The sequence below is a fragment of the Pseudophryne corroboree genome, chromosome 12 (assembly GCF_028390025.1).
Source record: "Pseudophryne corroboree isolate aPseCor3 chromosome 12, aPseCor3.hap2, whole genome shotgun sequence".
NCBI classification, from domain to species: Eukaryota; Metazoa; Chordata; class Amphibia; order Anura; family Myobatrachidae; genus Pseudophryne; species Pseudophryne corroboree.
In genome coordinates this window covers 158951441-158972175 of record NC_086455.1, presented here as the reverse complement: position 1 = coordinate 158972175, position 20735 = coordinate 158951441, and the positions used below count along the sequence as shown (strand labels likewise).

Here is a 20735-nt window from a genome sequence, read left to right as displayed (position 1 = left end):
GGGAGTATCGGAGGTTACAGTTACATTAGCGCTGTTATCACACTTATGTAGGTAATGGGGAGTATCGGAGGTTACATTTGCGCTGTTATCACACTTATGTAGGTAATAGTGAGTATCGGAGGTTACAGTTACATTAGCGCTGTTATCACACTTATGTAGGTAATGGGGAGTATCGGAGGTTACAGTTACATTAGCGCTGTTATCACACTTATGTAGGTAATGGGGAGTATCGGAGGTTACAGTTACATTAGCGCTGTTATCACACTTATGTAGGTAATGGGGAGTATTGGAGGTTACAGTTACATTAGCGCTGTTATCACACGTATGTAGGTAATGGGGAGTATCGGAGGTTACAGTTACATTAGCGCTGTTATCACACTTATGTAGGTAATGGGGAGTATCGGAGGTTACAGTTACATTAGCGCTGTTATCACACTTATGTAGGTAATGGGGAGTATCGGAGGTTACAGTTACATTAGCGCTGTTATCACACTTATGTAGGTAATGGGGAGTATCGGAGGTTACAGTTACATTTGCGCTGTTATCACACGTATGTAGGTAATGGGGAGTATCGGAGGTTACAGTTACATTTGCGCTGTTATCACACGTATGTAGGTAATGGGGAGTATCGGAGGTTACAGTTACATTAGCGCTGTTATCACACTTATGTAGGTAATGGGGAGTATCGGAGGTTACAGTTACATTAGCGCTGTTATCACACTTATGTAGGTAATGGGGAGTATCGGAGGTTACATTTGCGCTGTTATCACACTTATGTAGGTAATATTGAGTATCGGAGGTTACAGTTACATTAGCGCTGTTATCACACTTATGTAGGTAATGGGGAGTATCTGAGGTTACAGTTACATTAGCGCTGTTATCACACATATGTAGGTAATGGGGAGTATCGGAGGTTACAGTTACATTAGCGCTGTTATCACACTTATGTAGGTAATGGGGAGTATCGGAGGTTACAGTTACATTAGCGCTGTTATCACACTTATGTAGGTAATGGGGAGTATCGGAGGTTACAGTTACATTAGCGCTGTTATCACACTTATGTAGGTAATGGGGAGTATCGGAGGTTACAGTTACATTAGCGCTGTTATCACACGTATGTAGGTAATGGGGAGTATCGGAGGTTACAGTTACATTAGCGCTGTTATCACACGTATGTAGGTAATGGGGAGTATCGGAGGTTACAGTTACATTAGCGCTGTTATCACACTTATGTAGGTAATGGGGAGTATTGGATGTTACAGTTACATTAGCGCTGTTATCACACTTATGTAGGTAATGGGGAGTATCGGAGGTTACAGTTACATTAGCGCTGTTATCACACGTATGTAGGTAATGAGGAGTATCGGAGGTTACAGTTACATTAGCGCTGTTATCACACTTATGTAGGTAATGGGGAGTATCGGAGGTTACAGTTACATTAGCGCTGTTATCACACTTATGTAGGTAATGGAGAGTATTGGAGGTTACAGTTACATTAGCGCTGTTATCACACGTATGTAGGTAATGGGGAGTATCGGAGGTTACATTAGCGCTGTTATCACACTTATATTGGTAATGGGGAGTATCGGAGGTTACATTAGCGCTGTTATCACACTTATGTAGGTAATGGGGAGTATCGGAGGTTACAGTTACATTAGCGCTGTTATCACACTTATGTAGGTAATGGGGAGTATCGGAGGTTACATTAGCGCTGTTATCACACTTATGTAGGTAATGGGGAGTATCGGAGGTTACAGTTACATTAGCGCTGTTATCACACGTATGTAGGCAATGGGGAGTATCGGACGTTACATTAGCGCTGTTATCACACTTATGTAGGTAATGGTGAGTATCGGAGGTTACAGTTACATTAGTGCTGTTATCACACTTATGTAGGTAATGGGGAGTATCGGAGGTTACAGTTACATTAGCGCTGTTATCACACTTATGTAGGTAATGGGGAGTATCGGAGGTTACAGTTACATTAGCGCTGTTATCACACTTATGTAGGTAATGGGGAGTATCGGAGGTTACAGTTACATTAGCGCTGTTATCACACGTATGTAGGTAATGGGGAGTATCGGACGTTACATTAGCGCTGTTATCACACTTATGTAGGTAATGGTGAGTATCGGAGGTTACAGTTACATTAGCGCTGTTATCACACTTATGTAGGTAATGGGGAGTATCGGAGGTTACAGTTACATTAGCGCTGTTATCACACGTATGTAGGTAATGGGGAGTATCGGAGGTTACAGTTACATTAGCGCTGTTATCACACTTATGTAGGTAATGGGGAGTATCGGAGGTTACAGTTACATTAGTGCTGTTATCACACTTATGTAGGTAATGGGGAGTATCGGAGGTTACAGTTACATTAGTGCTGTTATCACACGTATGTAGGTAATGGGGAGTATCGGAGGTTACAGTTACATTAGCGCTGTTATCACACTTATGTAGGTAATGGGGAGTATCGGAGGTTACAGTTACATTAGCGCTGTTATCACACTTATGTAGGTAATGGGGAGTATCGGAGGTTACAGTTACATTAGCGCTGTTATCACACGTATGTAGGTAATGGGGAGTATCGGACGTTACATTAGCGCTGTTATCACACTTATGTAGGTAATGGTGAGTATCGGAGGTTACAGTTACATTAGCGCTGTTATCACACTTATGTAGGTAATGGGGAGTATCGGAGGTTACAGTTACATTAGCGCTGTTATCACACGTATGTAGGTAATGGGGAGTATCGGAGGTTACAGTTACATTTGCGCTGTTATCACACGTATGTAGGTAATGGGGAGTATCGGAGGTTACAGTTACATTAGCGCTGTTATCACACTTATGTAGGTAATGGGGAGTATTGGAGGTTACAGTTACATTAGCGCTGTTATCACACTTATGTAGGTAATGGTGAGTATCGGAGGTTACAGTTACATTAGCGCTGTTATCACACTTATGTAGGTAATGGGGAGTATCGGAGGTTACAGTTACATTAGCGCTGTTATCACACGTATGTAGGTAATGGGGAGTATCGGAGGTTACATTAGCGCTGTTATCACACTTATGTAGGTAATGGGGAGTATCGGAGGTTACAGTTACATTAGCGCTGTTATCACACGTATGTAGGCAATGGGGAGTATCGGACGTTACATTAGCGCTGTTATCACACTTATGTAGGTAATGGGGAGTATCGGAGGTTACAGTTACATTAGCGCTGTTATCACACTTATGTAGGTAATGGGGAGTATCGGAGGTTACAGTTACATTAGTGCTGTTATCACACTTATGTAGGTAATGGGGAGTATTGGAGGTTACAGTTACATTAGCGCTGTTATCACACTTATGTAGGTAATGGGGAGTCTAGGATGTTACAGTTACATTAGCGCTGTTATCACACGTATGTAGGTAATGGGGAGTATCGGAGGTTACATTAGCGCTGTTATCACACTTATGTAGGTAATGGGGAGTATCGGAGGTTACAGTTACATTAGCGCTGTTATCACACGTATGTAGGCAATGGGGAGTATCGGACGTTACATTAGCGCTGTTATCACACTTATGTAGGTAATGGTGAGTATCGGAGGTTACAGTTACATTAGTGCTGTTATCACACTTATGTAGGTAATGGGGAGTATCGGAGGTTACAGTTACATTAGCGCTGTTATCACACTTATGTAGGTAATGGGGAGTATCGGAGGTTACAGTTACATTAGCGCTGTTATCACACTTATGTAGGTAATGGGGAGTATCGGAGGTTACAGTTACATTAGCGCTGTTATCACACGTATGTAGGTAATGGGGAGTATCGGACGTTACATTAGCGCTGTTATCACACTTATGTAGGTAATGGTGAGTATCGGAGGTTACAGTTACATTAGCGCTGTTATCACACTTATGTAGGTAATGGGGAGTATCGGAGGTTACAGTTACATTAGCGCTGTTATCACACGTATGTAGGTAATGGGGAGTATCGGAGGTTACAGTTACATTAGCGCTGTTATCACACGTATGTAGGTAATGGGGAGTATCGGAGGTTACATTTGCGCTGTTATCACACGTATGTAGGTAATGGGGAGTATCGGAGGTTACAGTTACATTAGCGCTGTTATCACACTTATGTAGGTAATGGTGAGTATAGGATGTTACAGTTACATTAGCGCTGTTATCACACGTATGTAGGTAATGGGGAGTATCGGAGGTTACAGTTACATTAGCGCTGTTATCACACTTATGTAGGTAATGGGGAGTATCGGAGGTTACAGTTACATTAGCGCTGTTATCACACTTATGTAGGTAATGGGGAGTATCGGAGGTTACAGTTACATTAGCGCTGTTATCACACTTATGTAGGTAATGGTGAGTATCGGAGGTTACAGTTACATTAGCGCTATTATCACACGTATGTAGGTAATGGGGAGTATCGGAGGTTACATTAGCGCTGTTATCACACTTATGTAGGTAATGGTGAGTATCGGAGGTTACAGTTACATTAGCGCTGTTATCACACTTATGTAGGTAATGGGGAGTATCGGAGGTTACAGTTACATTAGCGCTGTTATCACACTTATGTAGGTAATGGTGAGTATCGGAGGTTACAGTTACATTAGCGCTGTTATCACACGTATGTAGGTAATGGGGAGTATCGGAGGTTACAGTTACATTAGCGCTGTTATCACACGTATGTAGGTAATGGGGAGTATCGGAGGTTACAGTTACATTAGCGCTGTTATCACACTTATGTAGGTAATGGGGAGTATCGGAGGTTACATTAGCGTTGTTATCACACGTATGTAGGTAATGGGGAGTATCGGATGTTACAGTTACATTAGCGCTGTTATCACACTTATGTAGGTAATGGGGAGTATCGGAGGTTACAGTTACATTAGCGCTGTTATCACACTTATGTAGGTAATGGTGAGTATCGGAGGTTACAGTTACATTAGCGCTGTTATCACACTTATGTAGGTAATGGGGAGTATCAAAGGTTACAGTTACATTAGCGCTGTTATCACACTTATGTAGGTAATGGGGAGTATCGGAGGTTACAGTTACATTAGCGCTGTTATCACACTTATGTAGGTAATGGGGAGTATCGGAGGTTACAGTTACATTAGCGCTGTTATCACACTTATGTAGGTAATGGGGAGTATCGGAGGTTACAGTTACATTAGCGCTGTTATCACACGTATGTAGGTAATGGGGAGTATCGGAGGTTACAGTTACATTAGCGCTGTTATCACACGTATGTAGGTAATGGGGAGTATCGGAGGTTACAGTTACATTTGCGCTGTTATCACACTTATGTAGGTAATGGGGAGTATCGGAGGTTACAGTTACATTAGCGCTGTTATCACACTTATGTAGGTAATGGGGAGTATCGGAGGTTACAGTTACATTAGCGCTGTTATCACACTTATGTAGGTAATGGGGAGTATCGGAGGTTACAGTTACATTAGCGCTGTTATCACACTTATGTAGAGAATGGGGAGTATCGGAGGTTACAGTTACATTAGCGCTGTTATCGCACTTATGTAGGTAATGGTGAGTATCGGAGGTTACAGTTACATTAGCGCTGTTATCGCACTTATGTAGGTAATGGGGAGTATCGGAGGTTACAGTTACATTTGCGCTGTTATCACACGTATGTAGGTGATGGGGAGTATCGGAGGTTACAGTTATATTAGCGCTGTTATCACACGTATGTAGGTAATGGGGAGTATCGGACGTTACATTAGCGCTGTTATCACACTTATGTAGGTAATGGTGAGTATCGGAGGTTACAGTTACATTAGTGCTGTTATCACACGTATGTAGGTAATGGGGAGTATCGGAGGTTACAGTTACATTAGCGCTGTTATCACACTTATGTAGGTAATGGGGAGTATCGGAGGTTACAGTTACATTAGCGCTGTTATCACACTTATGTAGGTAATGGGGAGTATCGGAGGTTACATTTGCGCTGTTATCACACTTATGTAGGTAATAGTGAGTATCGGAGGTTACAGTTACATTAGCGCTGTTATCACACTTATGTAGGTAATGGTGAGTATCGGAGGTTACAGTTACATTAGCGCTGTTATCACACGTATGTAGGTAATGGGGAGTATCGGAGGTTACAGTTACATTAGCGCTGTTATCACACGTATGTAGGTAATGGTGAGTATCGGAGGTTACAGTCACATTAGCGCTGTTATCACACGTATGTAGGTAATGGGGAGTATCGGAGGTTACAGTTACATTAGCGCTGTTATCACACTTATGTAGGTAATGGGGAGTATCGGAGGTTACAGTTACATTAGCGCTGTTATCACACTTATGTAGGTAATGGGGAGTATCGGAGGTTACATTTGCGCTGTTATCACACTTATGTAGGTAATAGTGAGTATCGGAGGTTACAGTTACATTAGCGCTGTTATCACACTTATGTAGGTAATGGGGAGTATCGGAGGTTACAGTTACATTAGCGCTGTTATCACACTTATGTAGGTAATGGGGAGTATCGGAGGTTACAGTTACATTAGCGCTGTTATCACACTTATGTAGGTAATGGGGAGTATTGGAGGTTACAGTTACATTAGCGCTGTTATCACACGTATGTAGGTAATGGGGAGTATCGGAGGTTACAGTTACATTAGCGCTGTTATCACACTTATGTAGGTAATGGGGAGTATCGGAGGTTACAGTTACATTAGCGCTGTTATCACACTTATGTAGGTAATGGGGAGTATCGGAGGTTACAGTTACATTAGCGCTGTTATCACACTTATGTAGGTAATGGGGAGTATCGGAGGTTACAGTTACATTTGCGCTGTTATCACACGTATGTAGGTAATGGGGAGTATCGGAGGTTACAGTTACATTTGCGCTGTTATCACACGTATGTAGGTAATGGGGAGTATCGGAGGTTACAGTTACATTAGCGCTGTTATCACACTTATGTAGGTAATGGGGAGTATCGGAGGTTACAGTTACATTAGCGCTGTTATCACACTTATGTAGGTAATGGGGAGTATCGGAGGTTACATTTGCGCTGTTATCACACTTATGTAGGTAATAGTGAGTATCGGAGGTTACAGTTACATTAGCGCTGTTATCACACTTATGTAGGTAATGGGGAGTATCTGAGGTTACAGTTACATTAGCGCTGTTATCACACATATGTAGGTAATGGGGAGTATCGGAGGTTACAGTTACATTAGCGCTGTTATCACACTTATGTAGGTAATGGGGAGTATCGGAGGTTACAGTTACATTAGCGCTGTTATCACACTTATGTAGGTAATGGGGAGTATCGGAGGTTACAGTTACATTAGCGCTGTTATCACACTTATGTAGGTAATGGGGAGTATCGGAGGTTACAGTTACATTAGCGCTATTATCACACGTATGTAGGTAATGGGGAGTATCGGAGGTTACAGTTACATTAGCGCTGTTATCACACGTATGTAGGTAATGGGGAGTATCGGAGGTTACAGTTACATTAGCGCTGTTATCACACTTATGTAGGTAATGGGGAGTATCGGAGGTTACATTAGCGCTGTTATCACACTTATGTAGGTAATGGGGAGTATCGGAGGTTACAGTTACATTAGCGCTGTTATCACACGTATGTAGGTAATGGGGAGTATCGGAGGTTACAGTTACATTAGCGCTGTTATCACACGTATGTAGGTAATGGGGAGTATCGGAGGTTACAGTTACATTAGCGCTGTTATCACACTTATGTAGGTAATGGGGAGTATCGGAGGTTACAGTTACATTAGCGCTGTTATCACACGTATGTACGTAATGGGGAGTATTGGAGGTTACAGTTACATTAGCGCTGTTATCACACGTATGTAGGTAATGGGGAGTATCGGAGGTTACATTAGCGCTGTTATCACACTTATGTAGGTAATGGGGAGTATCGGAGGTTACAGTTACATTAGCGCTGTTATCACACGTATGTAGGTAATGGGGAGTATCGGAGGTTACAGTTACATTAGCGCTGTTATCACACTTATGTAGGTAATGGGGAGTATTGGATGTTACAGTTACATTAGCGCTGTTATCACACTTATGTAGGTAATGGGGAGTATCGGAGGTTACAGTTACATTAGCGCTGTTATCACACGTATGTAGGTAATGAGGAGTATCGGAGGTTACAGTTACATTAGCGCTGTTATCACACTTATGTAGGTAATGGGGAGTATCGGAGGTTACAGTTACATTAGCGCTGTTATCACACTTATGTAGGTAATGGAGAGTATTGGAGGTTACAGTTACATTAGCGCTGTTATCACACGTATGTAGGTAATGGGGAGTATCGGAGGTTACATTAGCGCTGTTATCACACTTATGTAGGTAATGGGGAGTATCGGAGGTTACATTAGCGCTGTTATCACACTTATGTAGGTAATGGGGAGTATCGGAGGTTACAGTTACATTAGCGCTGTTATCACACTTATGTAGGTAATGGGGAGTATCGGAGGTTACATTAGCGCTGTTATCACACTTATGTAGGTAATGGTGAGTATCGGAGGTTACAGTTACATTAGTGCTGTTATCACACTTATGTAGGTAATGGGGAGTATCGGAGGTTACAGTTACATTAGCGCTGTTATCACACTTATGTAGGTAATGGGGAGTATCGGAGGTTACAGTTACATTAGCGCTGTTATCACACTTATGTAGGTAATGGGGAGTATCGGAGGTTACAGTTACATTAGCGCTGTTATCACACGTATGTAGGTAATGGGGAGTATCGGACGTTACATTAGCGCTGTTATCACACTTATGTAGGTAATGGTGAGTATCGGAGGTTACAGTTACATTAGCGCTGTTATCACACTTATGTAGGTAATGGGGAGTATCGGAGGTTACAGTTACATTAGCGCTGTTATCACACGTATGTAGGTAATGGGGAGTATCGGAGGTTACAGTTACATTAGCGCTGTTATCACACTTATGTAGGTAATGGGGAGTATCGGAGGTTACAGTTACATTAGTGCTGTTATCACACTTATGTAGGTAATGGGGAGTATCGGAGGTTACAGTTACATTAGTGCTGTTATCACACGTATGTAGGTAATGGGGAGTATCGGAGGTTACAGTTACATTAGCGCTGTTATCACACTTATGTAGGTAATGGGGAGTATCGGAGGTTACAGTTACATTAGCGCTGTTATCACACTTATGTAGGTAATGGGGAGTATCGGAGGTTACAGTTACATTAGCGCTGTTATCACACGTATGTAGGTAATGGGGAGTATCGGACGTTACATTAGCGCTGTTATCACACTTATGTAGGTAATGGTGAGTATCGGAGGTTACAGTTACATTAGCGCTGTTATCACACTTATGTAGGTAATGGGGAGTATCGGAGGTTACAGTTACATTAGCGCTGTTATCACACGTATGTAGGTAATGGGGAGTATCGGAGGTTACAGTTACATTTGCGCTGTTATCACACGTATGTAGGTAATGGGGAGTATCGGAGGTTACAGTTACATTAGCGCTGTTATCACACTTATGTAGGTAATGGGGAGTATTGGAGGTTACAGTTACATTAGCGCTGTTATCACACTTATGTAGGTAATGGTGAGTATCGGAGGTTACAGTTACATTAGCGCTGTTATCACACTTATGTAGGTAATGGGGAGTATCGGAGGTTACAGTTACATTAGCGCTGTTATCACACGTATGTAGGTAATGGGGAGTATCGGAGGTTACATTAGCGCTGTTATCACACTTATGTAGGTAATGGGGAGTATCGGAGGTTACAGTTACATTAGCGCTGTTATCACACGTATGTAGGCAATGGGGAGTATCGGACGTTACATTAGCGCTGTTATCACACTTATGTAGGTAATGGGGAGTATCGGAGGTTACAGTTACATTAGCGCTGTTATCACACTTATGTAGGTAATGGGGAGTATCGGAGGTTACAGTTACATTAGTGCTGTTATCACACTTATGTAGGTAATGGGGAGTATTGGAGGTTACAGTTACATTAGCGCTGTTATCACACTTATGTAGGTAATGGGGAGTATAGGATGTTACAGTTACATTAGCGCTGTTATCACACGTATGTAGGTAATGGGGAGTATCGGAGGTTACATTAGCGCTGTTATCACACTTATGTAGGTAATGGGGAGTATCGGAGGTTACAGTTACATTAGCGCTGTTATCACACGTATGTAGGCAATGGGGAGTATCGGACGTTACATTAGCGCTGTTATCACACTTATGTAGGTAATGGTGAGTATCGGAGGTTACAGTTACATTAGTGCTGTTATCACACTTATGTAGGTAATGGGGAGTATCGGAGGTTACAGTTACATTAGCGCTGTTATCACACTTATGTAGGTAATGGGGAGTATCGGAGGTTACAGTTACATTAGCGCTGTTATCACACTTATGTAGGTAATGGGGAGTATCGGAGGTTACAGTTACATTAGCGCTGTTATCACACGTATGTAGGTAATGGGGAGTATCGGACGTTACATTAGCGCTGTTATCACACTTATGTAGGTAATGGTGAGTATCGGAGGTTACAGTTACATTAGCGCTGTTATCACACTTATGTAGGTAATGGGGAGTATCGGAGGTTACAGTTACATTAGCGCTGTTATCACACGTATGTAGGTAATGGGGAGTATCGGAGGTTACAGTTACATTAGCGCTGTTATCACACGTATGTAGGTAATGGGGAGTATCGGAGGTTACATTTGCGCTGTTATCACACGTATGTAGGTAATGGGGAGTATCGGAGGTTACAGTTACATTAGCGCTGTTATCACACTTATGTAGGTAATGGTGAGTATAGGATGTTACAGTTACATTAGCGCTGTTATCACACGTATGTAGGTAATGGGGAGTATCGGAGGTTACAGTTACATTAGCGCTGTTATCACACTTATGTAGGTAATGGGGAGTATCGGAGGTTACAGTTACATTAGCGCTGTTATCACACTTATGTAGGTAATGGGGAGTATCGGAGGTTACAGTTACATTAGCGCTGTTATCACACTTATGTAGGTAATGGTGAGTATCGGAGGTTACAGTTACATTAGCGCTATTATCACACGTATGTAGGTAATGGGGAGTATCTTAGGTTACATTAGCGCTGTTATCACACTTATGTAGGTAATGGTGAGTATCGGAGGTTACAGTTACATTAGCGCTGTTATCACACTTATGTAGGTAATGGGGAGTATCGGAGGTTACAGTTACATTAGCGCTGTTATCACACTTATGTAGGTAATGGTGAGTATCGGAGGTTACAGTTACATTAGCGCTGTTATCACACGTATGTAGGTAATGGGGAGTATCGGAGGTTACAGTTACATTAGCGCTGTTATCACACGTATGTAGGTAATGGGGAGTATCGGAGGTTACAGTTACATTAGCGCTGTTATCACACTTATGTAGGTAATGGGGAGTATCGGAGGTTACATTAGCGTTGTTATCACACGTATGTAGGTAATGGGGAGTATCGGATGTTACAGTTACATTAGCGCTGTTATCACACTTATGTAGGTAATGGGGAGTATCGGAGGTTACAGTTACATTAGCGCTGTTATCACACTTATGTAGGTAATGGTGAGTATCGGAGGTTACAGTTACGTTAGCGCTGTTATCACACTTATGTAGGTAATGGGGAGTATCAAAGGTTACAGTTACATTAGCGCTGTTATCACACTTATGTAGGTAATGGGGAGTATCGGAGGTTACAGTTACATTAGCGCTGTTATCACACTTATGTAGGTAATGGGGAGTATCGGAGGTTACAGTTACATTAGCGCTGTTATCACACGTATGTAGGTAATGGGGAGTATCGGAGGTTACAGTTACATTAGCGCTGTTATCACACTTATGTAGGTAATGGTGAGTATCGGAGGTTACAGTTACATTAGCGCTGTTATCACACTTATGTAGGTAATGGGGAGTATCAAAGGTTACAGTTACATTAGCGCTGTTATCACACTTATGTAGGTAATGGGGAGTATCGGAGGTTACAGTTACATTAGCGCTGTTATCACACTTATGTAGGTAATGGGGAGTATCGGAGGTTACAGTTACATTAGCGCTGTTATCACACGTATGTAGGTAATGGGGAGTATCGGAGGTTACAGTTACATTAGCGCTGTTATCACACTTATGTAGGTAATGGTGAGTATCGGAGGTTACATTAGCGCTGTTATCACACTTATGTAGGTAATGGGGAGTATCGGAGGTTACAGTTACATTAGCGCTGTTATCACACTTATGTAGGTAATGGGGAGTATCGGAGGTTACAGTTACATTAGCGCTGTTATCACACTTATGTAGGTAATGGGGAGTATCGGAGGTTACAGTTACATTAGTGCTGTTATCACACGTATGTAGGTAATGGGGAGTATCGGAGGTTACATTAGCGCTGTTATCACACGTATGTAGGTAATGGGGAGTATCGGAGGTTACAGTTACATTAGCGCTGTTATCACACGTATGTAGGTTATGGGGAGTATCGGAGGTTACAGTTACATTAGCGCTGTTATCACACTTATGTAGGTAATGGGGAGTATCGGAGGTTACAGTTACATTAGCGCTGTTATCGCACTTATGTAGGTAATGGGGAGTATCGGAGGTTACAGTTACATTAGCGCTGTTATCACACTTATGTAGGTAATGGGGAGTATCGGAGGTTACAGTTACATTTGCGCTGTTATCACACTTATGTAGGTAATGGGGAGTATCGGAGGTTACAGTTACATTAGCGCTGTTATCACACGTATGTAGGTAATGGGGAGTATCGGAGGTTACAGTTACATTAGCGCTGTTATCACACTTATGTAGGTAATGGGGAGTATCGGAGGTTACAGTTACATTAGCGCTGTTATCACACTTATGTAGGTAATGGGGAGTATCGGAGGTTACAGTTACATTAGCGCTGTTATCACACGTATGTAGGTAATGGGGAGTATCGGAGGTTACAGTTACATTAGCGCTGTTATCACACTTATGTAGGTAATGGGGAGTATTGGATGTTACAGTTACATTAGCGCTGTTATCACACTTATGTAGGTAATGGGGAGTATCGGAGGTTACAGTTACATTAGCGCTGTTATCACACTTATGTAGAGAATGGGGAGTATCGGAGGTTACAGTTACATTAGCGCTGTTATCACACTTATGTAGAGAATGGGGAGTATCGGAGGTTACAGTTACATTAGCGCTGTTATCACACTTATGTAGGTAATGGGGAGTATCGGAGGTTACAGTTACATTAGCGCTGTTATCACACTTATGTAGGTAATGGGGAGTATCGGAGGTTACAGTTACATTAGCGCTGTTATCACACTTATGTAGGTAATGGGGAGTATCGGAGGTTACAGTTACATTAGCGCTGTTATCACACTTATGTAGGTAATGGGGAGTATCGGAGGTTACAGTTACATTAGCGCTGTTATCACACTTATGTAGGTAATGGGGAGTATCGGAGGTTACAGTTACATTAGCGCTGTTATCACACTTATGTAGGTAATGGGGAGTATCGGAGGTTACAGTTACATTAGCGCTGTTATCACACTTATGTAGGTAATGGGGAGTATCGGAGGTTACAGTTACATTAGCGCTGTTATCACACTTATGTAAGTAATGGGGAGTATCGGAGGTTACAGTTATATTAGCGCTGTTATCACACGTATGTAGGTAATGGGGAGTATCGGAGGTTACAGTTACATTAGCGCTGTTATCACACGTATGTAGGTAATGGGGAGTATCGGAGGTTACAGTTACATTAGCGCTGTTATCACACTTATGTAGGTAATGGGGAGTATCGGAGGTTACAGTTACATTAGCGCTGTTATCACACTTATGTAGGTAATGGGGAGTATCGGAGGTTACAGTTACATTAGCGCTGTTATCACACTTATGTAGGTAATGGTGAGTATCGGAGGTTACAGTTACATTAGCGCTGTTATCACACGTATGTAGGTAATGGGGAGTATCGGAGGTTACAGTTACATTAGCGCTGTTATCACACTTATGTAGGTAATGGGGAGTATCGGAGGTTACAGTTACATTAGCGCTGTTATCACACTTATGTAGGTAATGGGGAGTATCGGAGGTTACAGTTACATTAGTGCTGTTATCACACGTATGTAGGTAATGGGGAGTATCGGAGGTTACAGTTACATTAGCGCTGTTATCACACTTATGTAGGTAATGGGGAGTATCGGAGGTTACAGTTACATTAGCGCTGTTATCACACTTATGTAGGTAATGGGGAGTATCGGAGGTTACAGTTACATTAGCGCTGTTATCACACGTATGTAGGTAATGGGGAGTATCGGAGGTTACAGTTACATTAGCGCTGTTATCACACTTATGTAAGTAATGGGGAGTATCGGAGGTTACAGTTACATTAGCGCTGTTATCACACTTATGTAGGTAATGGGGAGTATCGGAGGTTACAGTTACATTAGCGCTGTTATCACACGTATGTAGGTAATGGGGAGTATCGGAGGTTACAGTTACATTAGCGCTGTTATCACACTTATGTAGGTAATGGGGAGTATCGGAGGTTACAGTTACATTAGCGCTGTTATCACACTTATGCAGGTAATGGGGAGTATCGGAGGTTACAGTTACATTAGCGCTGTTATCACACTTATGTAGGTAATGGGGAGTATCGGAGGTTACAGTTATATTAGCGCTGTTATCACACGTATGTAGGTAATGGGGAGTATCGGAGGTTACAGTTACATTAGCGCTGTTATCACACGTATGTAGGTAATGGGGAGTATCGGAGGTTACAGTTACATTAGCGCTGTTATCACACTTATGTAGGTAATGGGGAGTATCGGAGGTTACAGTTACATTAGCGCTGTTATCACACTTATGTAGGTAATGGGGAGTATCGGAGGTTACAGTTACATTAGCGCTGTTATCACACTTATGTAGGTAATGGGGAGTATCGGAGGTTACAGTTACATTAGCGCTGTTATCACACTTATGTAGGTAATGGGGAGTATCGGAGGTTACAGTTACATTAGCGCTGTTATCACACTTATGTAAGTAATGGGGAGTATCGGAGGTTACAGTTACATTAGCGCTGTTATCACACGTATGTAGGTAATGGGGAGTATCGGAGGTTACAGTTACATTAGCGCTGTTATCACACGTATGTAGGTAATGGGGAGTATCGGAGGTTACAGTTACATTAGCGCTGTTATCACACTTATGTAGGTAATGGGGAGTACTGGGCATTTTTGTCATTTTAGTGCTATTATCACATTTATGTGGGTACTGCGGAGTAAAGAGCTTTATTGTTATATTCCTGCTTTTATCACGGTTATATGGGTAACAGGGAGTAACGAGTGTTCCTTTTATATTAGCGCTATTATCAGTTATTCTGGTGACAGGGAGTAGCGGGCGTCACTGTTACATTACCGCTAATATCACCATTATATTGGTAACAGGGACAAGGGGGCGTTACTTTTATTACCACTATTATTACAGTTATGTGTGTAATGGGGATTAGCGGGATTTTCTGTTATATTAGCACTATTATCACAGTTTTGTGACTAATTTGGAGTAGCGGGGCATTACTGTTATATTACAGCTATTACCACAGTTATATAGGTTACAGGGATTATTGGGTGTACTGTTATACTGTATTACTGCTATTACCACAGTTATGTGACTAACGGGGAGTAGCGGATGTTAATGTTAGCGCTGTTATCACAGTAATTTGAGTAACATGCGTTGCTGCTAATTGTTATTTGGGCGGCCGCCACTATAGGGCAGCATTTCAGTTCTACCATGCGGGCAAATGTAGCGGGCACTGGTACCTTTGCTCAGTTTCCCGAGATGGTGAGTAGAAATGTGTGAAAGTGTCTTGCTTGGATGTCTAAATGGTACTTTTTGCGTTGTGGGCAGTATTTTAGATGGGTTTAATTGTTTTGTGCAGCTAAACCCAGTGCTTTTGTGTGCGCTAGAAGTAATAGCCGCCCGATAGGGGCAACAGTTGAATTGCTCTGACTGGCACCCATTACATATAAAAAAAAACCAAAAACAATTGATTGGCCCCCTAGTGTTTTGAAGCGCGCACTATGATGTGTGTATAGTGACTGGATGTGAGCGTCATTGCAGTATCTTTATTATATTTCTGTTTACGTGGTGACATGTAATTACTCTTGATGATAATTGAGCAGTCGGAGAAGAGGGGTCTATGATTAGGAGCTATAATAAGAGTTGCTGTATATGAAATTATATTTTTGTGCATGACACGGGGACAGAAGCTGTAATATTCCACCTACAGTATATGATGCTGGGCTGAATGTGACTTCATCTCCTATAAGCGGGTTATTAGGGGAACGGTCACTGGACGGTGTATGGTCACATCCGGAGCGTGTAATGTCCTATTGCTGGGTGATGCTTACAGCCCATTTTACCTTTTATATTTGAATAATTTCTGTAAGATTCTCCCTTTTGACAAATACATATTAATGGGACTTCTTTATTATATATTACCTAAATCGTATTGTCAGACAACCTTCTGACACTCAGACTCCCAGAGGAAGGCCGAAGAGGCTGAAACGCGTTGGAGGAACATAAGGATACACACACACGATCGGACAAGGATCGCAGGAACAACTCGAAAGCTGCGGCGCCGGGTGTGCAGTTACGTGACCAGGATCGGAGAGGGAGAAGGACGGATGGGCAGCGGAATGGAGGCTGTAATGGAGAGGCGTGTCTGGTAACGGGCTCTCTGGAGCCCGCATCAGGGCATTCCCTCCCCAGACAAACCATCAGCGCAGTGGGCTGAAGGCTGAATCAGTCCGGAGCCCCTGTAGAATCCCGACGTCTGCCCGCATCCGGACCTCTCAGACACACGGCCGCAACGGTAAGTGCATGGACTTCACTTGTTAAAAGACACCACTTAATATTACCTAAGGAGTCGAGGACCAGCACATTTTTTGAGACTTTTCAACTCCTTTTATAAACAGGATATTACAAGAACTTATCCGTTACTATACAGAAAGTATATCTTTCATCAGATTGACAGTGCAAACAGCGGAGGACCCATTTACTGTCCTCATCGGATTGAACTTTCCCCGCGCAGGCACACACGTCATGTACTGTTTCTCATACCGATAGACACGCAATCATCCTCTTCAATTAATAAAATAAAATGTAGTTCTACACAGGTATCCTTCTTAAGCATGTATAGGGACATTACATTGACCTAGTGTATAATCAGAAAAGCACACAACACCCAGGGGTTGAGCGCAGTTAGGTTTGTATTTACTAAACAAGGAGGATTGGACGCCTCTATGACTATCGGCACACCCCAAATACACGCTTATCATCACCACAGTGCGCACACCATCCGTCTTTATTCCTGACACTCACACCAACACTGCCGAGTGATGGGACCATACCGGCCTACTGAGACCTGTACTATGTAGCAATTACCCTCTGTATCACACTCCTATTATTGTCCTGTAGATTGTAAGCTTATGAGCAGGGCTGTGTCTAGCCAATTTGGCTCCCAGTGCGAGATTAAAAAATCCGCCCCTCCCCCCATAGGTATAAAGAATACAAACTTGCGCGTGCCAAAGGCGTGCGCGGTCTCGCTAAAATGGGTGTGGTGTCGCCTGAAAAGACTACCTTACACCCCAGTTTTTGCACCAACAGATCACGCCCACCACAGGGAAAAAAATTTTTTCCACCATATTCATCTCCACACAGTGATGCCCCCTGCACCATATTATGCCACACACCGCAATGCCCTTGATACATTATGCCCAACAGTAAAGCTTCTAATTACTTTTTAATTACCTGCTCGTTGCCAGGGGTTTCACACTCTGGGTGTCATGCTGGTTGCCAGGGGTTTCATGCTCTGGGACGGATGTCATGATCGTTGCCAGGGTTGTGTAATGCCAGTTGCCAGGGTTGTGTAATGCCAGTTGCCAGGGTTGTGTAATGCCAGTTGCCAGGGTTATGTAGTGCTCGTTGTCAGGGGTGTTTACAGCGCCTGCCAGCATCTCCCTCCTCCTCCTCCTCCTCCCGCCAACCTTCCCGCCAATTGTTCCTGACATCTTGTGCTCCCCCCTCCTCCCCGTCATTACTACTTTGCTTGGGGGCGAAGTTTCACATAATGACGCGTTTGCGTCATGTCACTATGCAAATGCGCCATTATGCGAAACTCCGCGCCCCGAGCGGAGTAGTAATGACGGGGAGGAGGGGGAGCACCAGGAGCCACCAAAAGTTCCGCGGTGGGCGCCCCGTGCGACGGCACGCCTCACCTGCCGCAAGAAACGGCACAGCTTATGAGCAGTACCTTCTTACCTCTTTACCTGTCTGTTAATAACCAATCTTGTTTTCTCTATCGTCCTAAGTGGATGCTGGGGTTCCTGAAAGGACCATGGGGAATAGCGGCTCCGCAGGAGACAGGGCACAAAAAAGTAAAGCTTTTACCAGATCAGGTGGTGTGCACTGGCTCCTCCCCCTATGACCCTCCTCCAGACTCCAGTTAGATTTTGTGCCCGAACGAGAAGGGTGCAATCTAGGTGGCTCTCCTAAAGAGCTGCTTAGAGAAAGTTTAGCTTAGGTTTTTTACTTTACAGTGAGTCCTGCTGGCAACAGGATCACTGCAACGAGGGACTTAGGGGAGAAGTAGTGAACTCACCTGCGTGCAGAGTGGATTTGCTGCTTGGCTACTGGACACTAGCTCCAGAGGGACGATCACAGGTACAGCCTGGATGGTCACCGGAGCCGCGCCGCCGGCCCCCTTGCAGACGCTGAAGAGAGAAGAGGTCCAAAATCGGCGGCTGAAGACTCCTGAGTCTTCATAAAGGTAGCGCACAGCACTGCAGCTGTGCGCCATTTTCCTCTCAGCACACTTCACACAACAGTCACTGAGGGTGCAGAGCGCTGGGGGGGGCGCTCTGAGAGGCAAATAAAAACCTTATTAGAGGCAAAAAAATACCTCACATATAGCCCACAGAGGCTATATGGAGATATTTAACCCCTGCCTAACTTCAAAAATAGCGGGAGACGAGCCCGCCGAAAAAGGGGCGGGGCCTATCTCCTCAGCACACAGCGCCATTTTCTCTCACAGAAAAGCTGGAGAGAAGGCTCCCAGGCTCTCCCCTGCACTGCACTACAGAAACAGGGTTAAAACAGAGAGGGGGGGCACTGATTTTGGCGATATTGTATATATATAAAAGATGCTATAAGGGAGAAACACTTATATAAGGTTGTCCCTATATAATTATAGCGTTTTTGGTGTGTGCTGGCAGACTCTCCCTCTGTCTCCCCAAAGGGCTAGTGGGTCCTGTCCTCTGTCAGAGCATTCCCGGTGTGTGTGCTGTGTGTCGGTACGTGTGTGTCGACATGTATGAGGACGATGTTGGTGAGGAGGCGGAGAAATTGCCTGTAATGGTGATGTCACTCTCTAGGGAGTCGACACCGGAATGGATGGCTTATTTAGAGAATTACGTGAGAATGTCAACACGCTGCAAGGTCGGTTGACGACATGAGACGGCCGACAATCTATTAGGACCGGTCCAGGCGTCTCAGAAACACCGTCAGGGGTTTTAAAAACGCCCATTTACCTCAGTCGGTCGACACAGACACAGACACGGACACTGAATACAGTGTCGACGGTGAATAAACAAACGTATTTCTCATTAGGGCCACACGTTAAGGGCAATGAAGGAGGTGTTACGTGTTTCTGATACTACAAGTACCACAAGAAAGGGTATTATGTGGGAGTGAAAAAACTACCTGTAGTTTTTCCTGAATCAGATAAAATAAAATGAAGTGTGTGATGATGCGTAGGGTTACCCCGATAGCAAATATTGGCGTTATACCCTTTCCCGCCAGAAATTAGGGTACGTTGGGAAACACCCCTTAGGGTGATAAGGCGCTCACACGCTTATCAAGTGGCGTTACCGTCTCCAGATACGGCCGCCCTCAAGGAGCCAGCTGATAGGAAGCTGGAAAAATATCCTAAAAAGTATATACACACATACGGTGGTTATACTGCGACCAGCGATCGCCATCAGCCTGGAGATGCAGTGCTGGGTTGGCTTGGTCGGATTCCCTGACTGAAAATATTTTATTCATGTAGAGCATTTAATAGGATGCATTCTATATATATGTATGTGAGATGCACAGAGGGATATTTGCTCTCTGGCATCAAGATAAGTGCGTTGTCCATATCTCCCAGAAGATGTCAGGGACACGACAGTGGTCAGGTGATACAGATCCCATACGGCAGATGGAAGTATTGCTGTATAAAGGGAAGGAGTTATTTGGGGGTCGGTCCATCGGACCTGGGGACCACAGCAACAGCTGGGAAATCCAACCTTTTTTACCCCAAGTTACATCTCAGCTAAAAAAGACACCGTCTTTTCAGCCTCAATCTTTCCTTTCCCATGAGGGCATGCAGGCAAAAGGCCAGTCATATCTGCCCAGACATAGAGGTAAGGGAAGTAGACTGCAGCAGGCAGCCCTTTCCCAGGAAAAGAAGCCCTCCACCGCGTCTGCCAAGTCCTCAGCATGACGCTGGGGCCGTGCAAGCGGACTCAAGGTGGGGGGGTAGTCTCAAGAGTCTCAGGGCGCAGTGGGATCACTCGCAAGTTGACCCCTAGATCGTACGAGTATTATCCCAGGGGTAAAGATTGGAGAGTCGAGACATCTTCTCCTCGCAGGTTCCTGAAGTCTGCTTTACCAACGGCTCCCTCCGACAG

General features: G+C 43.7%; 1 protein-coding gene across 8 annotated transcripts in view; it reads left to right on the top strand.

The window, feature by feature from the left end:
* CIPC (CLOCK interacting pacemaker) overlaps positions 1-20735 on the top strand; it is a 104114-nt gene that overhangs the window by 58641 nt on the left and 24738 nt on the right. For 4 of the 8 annotated variants that reach the window (XM_063948271.1, XM_063948269.1, XM_063948273.1 and 1 more), the window contains one exon: positions 16524-16879. The exons of the other annotated variants lie outside the window; for them this stretch is intronic. The gene's annotated coding sequence lies outside the window, so the exon portion shown is untranslated. The remainder of the gene's footprint in view (positions 1-16523; positions 16880-20735) is intronic. 8 annotated transcript variants of the gene reach the window in all.